The following is a 10,834-nucleotide window of genomic DNA, read 5'->3' as shown; positions in this document are numbered from 1 at the left end:
ATAGATAGATAGATAGATAGATAGATAGATAGATAGATAGATAGATATAGATACACACACATATATGTATGTGTGTATGTGTGTACGTATGTATAATCACCTTTGGTATATAGTTACAAATTGCTTTCCAGAATAATTGAGACCAATGTACAGCACTAATAGTGCATTAGTATGCATATTTTGCCACATTCCCTACAGCATTTGTTATTTATTTGAGGTATTTAGTAAAATACTACAGAGCTGATTGTGGAACGTATTGTAGAAGGAATACTTATTTAGATGTGCATTAAACTAAGTTACTTGTTATATCACTTCCCAGTTTTGAGATTAAGTGATTCTGAAATATCCATTATTAAAGTAAGTCACAAATTTATCAGAGGCTGGGATTTCATCAGAGTGAGAAAGCCTCAGCATATATCCCCAAAGATAATTTCTCTCATTAATCTAATACCTTGTATCAGTCTTATGTCTGTGATGCTTACTACATTACTTGTCTGACTTCTTTTCAGCTGATGGTAGCCTATACTTATTATAACATCACTTGCTTTCACTACTACCTTCATCATTATACAAGAGCCCTTCCCCATGCATTCTATTCATAGGTTCTTGTATTTCTTCATATGAGTATATCTTTACACTATGTTCTGATGCATTTTTCCAATAAGAGAACTGGAAACAAAGAAGATGTCCAAATTCCAGCCTATGAAAACAAAAATATTCCTGAACCAAGAAATAATAGATATGATGAGCACAGCAACGCATGGAAAGAAAACGGAAATTAACGGAAAGTGAACCAATGTTGAAACCAGGAAGTCATATACATAATGACCACCATATTGTAAATAGAGAGAACAACAATAAAAGAACCAAATTTCATGCTACTACATTATCATATTAAATGCAACTTGGCTTAAAAATGGGGATCTCTGAGAGTGAACCTCATTCCTTTCTTTGCAGAAACAATAGATGTGGAAATCTGCATATAACGTCCACCTTGGTTGATTTGTTATCTTTGTTCGTCTGATTTTTATTTTATTCCTCTTTTTAAATGTTTTACTACAAGGCTGTCTCTCTGGGAGAAGTAGGAGTAGGTAAATATTGGAAAATATAGAACATATAAAGACAAAAGTATCGATTTAAAAATTAATTAAAATTTTAATCAATTAAAAATACAAAATATACAGTTCTAGTCATCTTTTTTTAAATTTTTTCTAACTCTTCAAAAATTATCTTTGTCCATTTCATGTCCTGTGCCATACATCGAAATGATTGCAAGCTCCTAAAGAACAGGCAATGTTTCAGCTAGTTCTGTATTTGAATCCTCAACAGCAAACATGCTGCTTTGCAGATAATGAGTCCTTGATAAATTCTTGTTGAATGAACTTAAATTATATAGAATCTGTGTATAGATTCTATATTCTGGTATAATAGAAGAGCCCCAAATGTAGAAAATTTTGCATTTCTGTCTTTGTGTCATCCGCACCCAGAAACTCTCTAAATTGAAGGGATAGTAGTTTTCTATTGCATCATTAAAATAGAGACTATTTGAACAGTCACTTGGATTTGTGTGTGACAATAAATATAGTATGGAGTGAATGGTGTTCTGGAGGTTGGTCCCAGGGATCCTGCTTACCTATGGGTAAAGAAACAAACTCCAATGATTTCATCCAAAGGAATTTTGATGATACTAACCATGCAAGTTGTAGACTGTGTGTGTACATCAAGGGATATATTTAACAAAAAAGAGTCTTCAACAAGTTGGTTACCTTCTACAAAATCAAAATAGTGAATCAAAAGGTAAAATAAGGATATCATAAAAGGTGTCCTGATTATTGTTAGTCCTGTTTCTTGGTCATATCCTGTTTCTACTACATAATCACTTCATTTATCATTATTATCAGTGGCCTCCTTCTCTTTCTTGGACCTCATGGTAATATGGAAGAGAATCTAGAATAGTATATAGCACATGTCCCTCCAGGGCCTACCATGATGGTTTTGGGAATACAAAATGCATCAGTCAGCTTACAAACCAATTCATTTAAAGTCAGAATAACTGATCACCAGGTTAAACAAAGGATAATGGATTGTGTGTGGGATTTTTGTTTTGTTTTGTTTTTGCTTTTACCCATTTTACTCCTTGAAGAGACACATATCATGTCACAGAAATGTTGTGATCTATGACAAGATTTGGAATGTCCACATGGATGGAATCATTATTCTAAATAGTCTAGACCTACTGAAGTCATGTTAATGACCTCCATGAATCTCTTTTAATGCCTCACCATGGCTTAGAGGTGACCTGGAACTCTTGAAGGTTGTGTGTGTAACATTGGTTCCAGTAGGTCACACTTGAAAAAGTATCTCTTATCCAGGGAGATAGGCTGCATCATGCCTTTTATTTAAAACTAGACTACCTCACCATGGCAAAGTACATCATTAAATTGCTTATAAGATAATACGTTTTTCAGCCACAGAAATTAAAAAAAGACTATTGAGGTACAAAAGGTCCATATTCTACATTCTTGGAGAGGATAACCCCTAATAACAAGATCACAAGCCCTTCAAAATGAAGATGATTCAACATAGTTTGATGTCTCATTATGACATAAAGGTGACCTTAGTTCCTATAAGGTCATATCAATGAAGACCAAGCCACAACTGGTTCTAAAAAGCATTAGAAGCTTTGGTTAATCCTAGCAAAAAACTGAGGAGAGACTATATTAAACATAATGACGGTCACAGCCACCACGATCAACTTGATGAATTCTTTGGTCAGGGACATATACCATTCATATAAATTTGAATTAACTGTTTACATGGGTTTCTATTGAGCATAGACTTTAATTGGTCCCATCCATGGACTGATAAGCATAATATCAGTAATACAATCTGAATGATGCAGGGCGCTATGGGATCCTGAATAGAAGCATGTGTGTATATGTACCTATTTATACATATGTGTATATGTGTGTATGTATACACACAAACAATATATCCGTATACACATGTATATGTACCATTTTAGCTTTTGCAAAGCACTTTACATATTTAAGTCAGTTAATATTTATTAAGAGTATACTATGTGAGGCAGAGTCAAGATGGCAGAGTAGAAACAGGGACTTCCAAGCAGCTCCAGCTCCCACCTCCTCCAATTCATGTAAAAAAAAATGACTATAGATAAACTTTGGAGCTTCATAATCCACATAATGACACAGAGAAGCTAACCTCCCACTGAGGACAGGCCGACAGGCTGGCAGAACTTGGCCAGCACAGCACTCTGGGAGCTGAGCCCAGCCCTGCAAGGGCCTGAGATTTAAGCTTCAGGGTGGGCCTGACTAGCTGGAGCCTAGAGGCCCTTCAGATCCACAGCAGCTGTGGTAGTTTCCAGAATTATCAACCTATAGATGCCAAGGACAAAGTGAGAGGTCAGTGCAGTATGGACTTTGGGACCTGGGACTTCAGAGTGCAATCCAGGCTTTGCCCCCGGGGTGAGAAGCACCTGAGGTGCCCTGGCTGTGCAGCTGCCACCTCCTGGCTACTTCAGAGCTCCTGGTCTACAGATTGTAGGGGGACCAAGCAACCAGTCTGAGGAGTAATCCCTCTTGTTTTAACCTGCTGGGATCTGGATTGCGGTCTAGGGTGGAGGTCCTGGGGTATGTGAGCAGTCTGCCAGAGCATGTGGAGGCTTCAGAGAGGGCACCCAACTAATACCTCCAGCAGCTGTGAAAATCCCACCATTTGGGTTAAAGCTCCCATTTCTGGTAGCAGAGTTCTACTGTGGCAAAAGGCTCAAAAGACAAGTAATTGAGAGGCATCATGAACCAGCAAAGGAAGCACAGCAAACAGAGCAATCCAACTTTACACTCCTATTTTGGGGACAAAAAGGATCAAAGCATGGAACAGGAGGAAAACAGCACAGTCAGAACTCCTGCAACAAAAGTTTCCAAGAAAAATATGAATGGGTTATAGGCCATAGAGAAGCTTAAAAATGATTTTGAAAATCAAATAAGAGAAGTGGAGGAAAAATTGGGAAGAGAAATGAGACTGATGCAAGAAATTTATGAAATGAGAGTCAATAACCTGACTGAAGAAAATAACACCTTAAAAAACAGACTAACTCAGATGGCAAAAGAGGCTCAAAAAGGCAATGAGGAGAAGAATGCCTTAAAAAGCTGAATTTGCCAGATAGAAAAAGAATATCAAAAGCTCACTGAGGGGAATCATTGCTTCAGAATTAGATTGGAGCAAATGGAAGCTATTGACTTTATGAGAAATCAAGGTACTATTAAACAGATCCAAACAAATGAAAAAATAGAAGGCAATGTGAAATATCTCATTGGAAAAAGAAATTAAACACTGACCTGGAAAATAGATCCAGGAGAGATAATTTAAAAATTATTGGACTACCTGAAAACCATGATCAAACAAAGAACCTAGAAATCATCCTTCAAGAAAATCTCAAGGAAAAATGCCCTGATGTTTTAGAGCCAGAGGAAAAATAGAGGTTGAAAGAGTCCACTGATCACCTTCTGAAAAATGTCCCAAAAAGAAAACTCCTAGGACTATTATAGCCAAGTTCTGGAGTTCCCAGATCAAGGAGAAAATATTACAAGCTTCCAGGAAGACACAATTTCAATACTGTGGTAACATGATCAGGATAACTCAGGACCTGACAGCTTCTACATTGAGGGATCAAAGAACTTGGAATGTGATATTCCGGAGGTCAAAGGAGCTGGGATTAAAACCAAGAATCACCTACCCAGCAATACAGTGTATCATATTCCAGAGGAAAATATGGTCATTCAGTAGAATAGACTACCTTCAAGAATTCTTGATAAAAAAAACAGAGTTGAATAGAAAATTTGATATTCAGATACAAGAAGCAAGAGAAGCTTGAGAAGGTAAACAGGGAAAATAAATCATAAGGAACTTATCAAAGTTGAACTACTTATATTCCTACATGGAAAAATGATAATTGTAACTTATGAAACTTTTCTCAGTATGAGAATAGTTGAAGGGAACAGATATGTGTGTAAATATATATATATATATATATATACGTATGTATATGTGTGTGTATACATACATATCTATGTCTATATAGGAAGGTATATGGGTATATGAATACATATGTGAGTATGTATATATATGTCTACAGGTATACATAGAGGGCATAGGATGAATTGAATAAGAAGGGATGATATTTTAAAGGTGAAATTAAGAAGTGAGAGAAGAATATAATGATAGGGGATGGGGAGAGAGAATGGGGTAAATTATCTCATATAGAAAAGGCAAGGGAAAATTGTTAAATTGTAGAGGAAGAACAGGAAGGCAAAAGTGAATGAGTCAACCTTATTGTCATTGGGGTAGCTAGGTGGTGCAGTGAATAGAGCATCAGCCATGGAGTCAGGAGGACCTTAGTTCAAATCTAGCCTTACACATTTAACACAAAAACTAGCTATGTGACCTTGGGCAAATCACTTAACTCCAATTGCCCTACCTTCTCCCTCTAAAAAGCAAAAACAAAAAAGAGTATACTATGTGCCCATCACTGTACTAAAATTTTTCATAAATATCATCTTATTTGATTGTCCCAACCCTGTGAGGTTAACTATTGTTTTCTTCTTTTACAGATAAGGACACTGAAGCACAGAAAAGCAAAGTGAATTGTCCGAGGTCTTACAGCAAGAAATATTCTTGCAGGATTTGAATTCAAGTCTTCTTATTCCAGGTTCAGTACTAATTGTACAATCTGGTTTCCTCAAATCATAATAATGTTAGTTCCCTCTACTTCCAGATTACGTCTCAAATAAATCAACCTGACTGAACCAAGTCTAGTGGCATCTTTACTCCCACATGCCTCTTTTTGCATATCATCTCATCTCACTTTTAAAGAAACAAATTTCAAAGGAAAATATAATTGAATATTATGGTCAAAACATTGACCAGAGGGATAGGCTTGATTTCATTTTCCATCCAGATCAATATCAGGGTCAGTCTATTTCTTTCTTTGAGTTTTTGGGCTTTTATTCACCATCCTATGTTTACTGATTTTCTGGGTATATGACTCTGAGGGTGTGTTCTAAAAACTTCCCCATTAGTTCACAAAACCCCTTCCAGATTCAAGCAAGTTTACACATGTACCAACACATACACATACACACACACCATCTCTAGCAGGCTTAAAGAATAAAGATTATGGCAAAAGGAACCTGAAATGTTCCCTTTTCACATTAATCTTGTCTTTTTTTTCTTCCAACTAAACAACTGTCTATTTCCAAGGAAGGAGAAAGAAGAGAGTATAGAATATTGGTGGGTAAATGAAGTTAGACCTTGAAATGTTTTTTAATTTAGACCTGGGAAGAACCTTAGAGATTCTTTAGAACAGAGGTGGGTAACCTGCAGTTTCGAGGCAGCATGTGGCCCTCTAGGTTTTCAAGTTCTACTCTTTGACTGAATCCTAAATCCACAGAACAAATACCCATATTAAAAGGATTTATTCTATAAAACTTAGACTCCATCAAAAGACTGCATCCAAGGATCTAGAAGACCACATGTACCCTTGAGGCCACAGATTCCCCACCCTAGAACAAATCTCTAAATTTTCAATTGAGTAAGCTGAGTCCCAGAGATTAGGCAAGTAATAATAGACAAAACCAGATTCAAATCCTGGTTGTGTGATTCAAAATCTGACTTTTAAAAATATGTAGACTCAAATACATGGTGTTTGTCCAATATACCATGGCAGAAACACCATGCATTTGAGTCTTTGTATTTTTAAATAAAAGAACAGAATTACACACTTCACCACTATGAATACTGAAGTAACTCTCTCCTTATCCTTTGAGTTTTTGCATTCTAAATGGAATAAAAGACCTAATCCTACCCATTACCATTACACAGACAACTTAAATAATTTCTTACTAGCCCTTTATTCCATCTAGTAACTATTCAGGCAGGCACTACATATTGCTATCTCCCTCAAATTTTTTCCCCCAACTCTTAGTCCATTCTTTGCACCTCTCCTACTCTCTCTTTATTTTCCTTGGCCCACACCTGTATCAATTTGTCCTTCCATTATCTCTTCTGAGTGTTCTTGAGTAATGTCCCTAGACTTCTCTGATGAGTTGGAGAGCCAGTGAAATTTATCATGGTGATAGATAAGCAGTTAGTGACATATTTTTCAGCAAGTATCTGAAGAATGGGATAAGTGACTATGACTTCACCCAGAATTAGCAATCCTGTCAGGACCAATAAACAGAGAAAGGAAAAACAGAAAGGAAAAAAAAACACCAAAAGACAAGTTGGTATTTTGCATGAAACACCCATGGACATGAATGGTCCTAGGGGCAATTTGAGTCAACTGCTGTCCTGTGAGTGACAAGCTTAACTGACTTGTCAACGTTTACTGTTATTTCAAGACCCTCAAGTGGAAAAAAAATTATCATAGAGCCTTTTGTGAAAGAGCAATAATAAAAATAGCAAGAGCAAATTTCACCCCCAAAGGGACAATTTTTCTATCACAATAAATCTCTATTCAGCTTCAGGATAGAAAGTATGCAAAGTAGCAGCCAGCTGATGTCACCAGGTTTTTGCTCAATTATATGGCTAAATAAAGTAAAATTTTAAAACATTTCCCCCAAATTTATTGGAAATCTAAAGCTTTTGAAAAAAATAAATTTGAGTTAACCATCTTCAATTCAAAACCTTTTGGCAGACATGTATTAAATATTTACAACCTCTAGAGGTAAAGAGGAAGGAGAGAAAGGAAGGAAGGAAGGAAAGAATCAAGGGAGGAATTAAGAGAAAGGTAAAGAACAAAGAGTAAGAAGAAAGAAAAACAAAAAAAGGAAAAATAAAGAAAATATCATTAACAGAACAGTGAAAAATACATAACAGAAAACAAAGTTCAGATGAGAAATCATAGACAATTGTGTTACTATCTTGTTACATGCTTTACAAAAGATATAATAAATTCATAGTTTCAGATGCAATCTTTTTGCTGTGTGAATATTGAGATCTTTATATATATTGAAATTAAGTTCAAATTTTTTTAAAGGCTTGGACTGAATGACCTCTGTGGTACTTTCTGGCTCTAAATCCATAATCCAATTTTAAATCTAAAACAACTCCTTCTACCGATTAAGGCTTCACATTGGTAAGACAGTTAACCAAGGTTAGAGGTGCGATCTGTGTGCATGGAGGATGTGAAATTAAGTGACTCACGTGATAAATCAAACTACAGCTTCTGTCCCCTTAGAACCATGTTTTAACTAACCCAGTTTACCACATCCCACTGGCCTCTAACCCTCTCCTCCACAAACAAGCTTATCCCTGAAGCTACTTAGTGAATCCCATGGGGGTAGTCTGATGCTCTGCTTAAGAATTTATAGTCTAACAATGACTGCCTTATTCCTGACAAGGCAATCATGATACTTGGGGTGGGGGTGTTGGGGGAAGGGAGAGGATCTCTATGAATACTGCCTACCGCATTACTAAGTTTATTTTGAAAACTGAAGATGTTATAAATTGATACTGTGTGCTGGTATACACTTGACTGACTGGAGGGTTCTCTCTAGTGTAGCAGCTTGTTTGATTATTCTGATTCAACTGGGGAAATAATTTTGTGAGAAAATCATGTTTGCTGAACAGGATATTATGAAATTATTTTGGTAATTCATCCCTTCCCCCAAAAAATTTCCCTCTGAGAAAGAAGGGAGAAAAGAAAAAAAAAGCCCAGGTTTTCATACATGTCCTAATTATACTCAATCAATCATCCCCATAACTTTCTCATTGGCTAGTTTATTTTTCTAATTCACTTTGTTTTTGTAGCCTCAGCCTTAGGAACTCCAAAGTAATGCCACTAAAATACCTACTGCTCTGTATCCTTCCCCACATTAATGCCACAAACCTAGAAAAAAAAAAACAAGCTGGATTCTTGAAGGAAGTATATGAGTCTCAATGAAATGAATCCACAATATGCATACTGGTATTGGAATGTTTGACTTTTCTCGATTTGGTTTTGAATACTATCTGGTGATTTAGAAATTAGAATACATTGGCTAATAGTCATGTATTTCAAAAGTGATATCTTGATGTGGTGAAATAAAATAAAATGATTAAGAGATTCTATAAAAAGAAATACAATTAAAATATATTATCTGATTATTTTTAACATATTTGAATACTCCTGGAATAGGAGAATTATATTAAATTTTAATATGTAAAGTCAAGTAGCATTTTTATTGATATACTCATAAACAGGGACAGGAAAATGACAATAACTTCTAAAGAGTCCATATTTACTCACTGGAATTTACTTTTTCTAAGCCAAAGCTTACAGAAACAAACTTTGCTGTTATTTTTTATTTAGTTTTCGTGATATTTCATCTTCTACTTACACAATTGTAAAATAATATCAGATATTATTGAATCACTTTCCTTTTAGAAAGCCCAAAGCATGTGGGCTATGCTATACTGCACCCTTGCTAATGCAGAATTATCAAAAAAGGCTTATTTATTTTTCATGCTGAATCATGCAGTTTGCAAAATATAGGACTACGGTATCCCTTTGACAGGATTCAAGTTTATGCATAAGGATACAGGCTAAGTGAGGCAACAAGGTCTAGAGAGCGATCAGAATGGACAAGAGGCAAGATGAGAAAAACCCAAGGGAGAGATCAAGTCAAAGCTTTGGCTACTTCCATTAAATATTATGCTTTTAGGATATAAGTTCATACCCGTCCCTTTGAACCTTGTTATGGGAACTGAACATTGCTAGTGAGGTTAGTGTAAAGCTCTGATTATGGCCGAGAAAATCACTCTGCCTTCCATCCTGGCAGGAGAGTTATCCATGACTTACAAAAGCAGAAAGCAATGATAAGAATTAGGAAGAAGGGGGGGAAAAAAGAAAACTATTTTGGGGAGAAGTTAGAGCCAGCAATTGCAGCAATCATGTTAACATAACTCAGAGGCACCAGAGAACAGTATTTTCAAGTGTGAAATATGACCAGGAGAGATTAAGAGAAGAAAAACTCAGCAAACTGGTCCCCAAGGTTTTGCAAAAGTTCCAGTCTCTTTCCTAAGTGCACTCATAGCTCTAGCACCACCTGCTGGTACAATTCATAATCGTAACAAGGAGTCTGCCACACTGGATGTGCATAAAAGAATCCAGTAGGAGTGAATGAGGCCAGCTAGCTAAGCAAGCACATAGCAAAGATATTGACTTAGGCCACTCTTAAAAGGAACACTTCTCTCTGACATGTCCCTTTAACCCAAACAAACACTTCAGAGATATTCCCTTCATATATTTAAATGTGTCAAATTAGTCCTAGAAATATATTGGTCACTTATTGTTTATTTAAAGCATTCAAGAAATAGCCTTAAAAAGAAAACAAAATTTTTTCAATCAAATTTCTGAGTTAACTTACTGAACACTAGGGAAGAATATGACCTCTTTTTAAAAATCTACCTTATTTTCCCTCCAAATTTTAGGTGTCCGGGTGTATATTTTTATTGTGGCTAATAAAACAACATTGATCATACCAAAATAACATGACCTTTTCAACATCATCCAAAAAAAAAAAAAAACCATGTTCTGTGTGTAAATGTTTTATTCTGAATCTCAGAACAAAATAATGCAAAGAAATGAAGAGTGAAGAGATCGAGAGAAAGTTCACAGATTTACCCAGGTACTTTCCTTTCAAAGCAAACACCATGCTCTTTGGGAATTTGTCTGGAAATTAGGTCACTGCATCAATTTTGCATCTGTTTCGAAACAATCATATTCTCTCTCTCTCTCTCTCTCTCTCTCTCTCTCTCTCTCTCTCTCTCT

At 35.9% G+C, this 10,834-nt stretch overlaps 1 protein-coding gene across 1 annotated transcript in view; it reads right to left on the bottom strand.

Annotated features, from left to right (window-relative positions):
- Positions 1-10,834, bottom strand: part of LOC138157803 (neuroligin-1-like) — a 328,111-nt gene that overhangs the window by 102,028 nt on the left and 215,249 nt on the right. The gene's annotated exons all lie outside the window — the stretch shown is intronic.

Source organism: Petaurus breviceps, unplaced genomic scaffold (assembly GCF_028583685.1).
Source record: "Petaurus breviceps papuanus isolate PSGF00001 unplaced genomic scaffold, PetGlider_PUasm1.0 173, whole genome shotgun sequence".
Lineage (NCBI taxonomy): Eukaryota > Metazoa > Chordata > Mammalia > Diprotodontia > Petauridae > Petaurus > Petaurus breviceps.
This window is presented reverse-complemented; position numbering and strand designations above follow the sequence as displayed.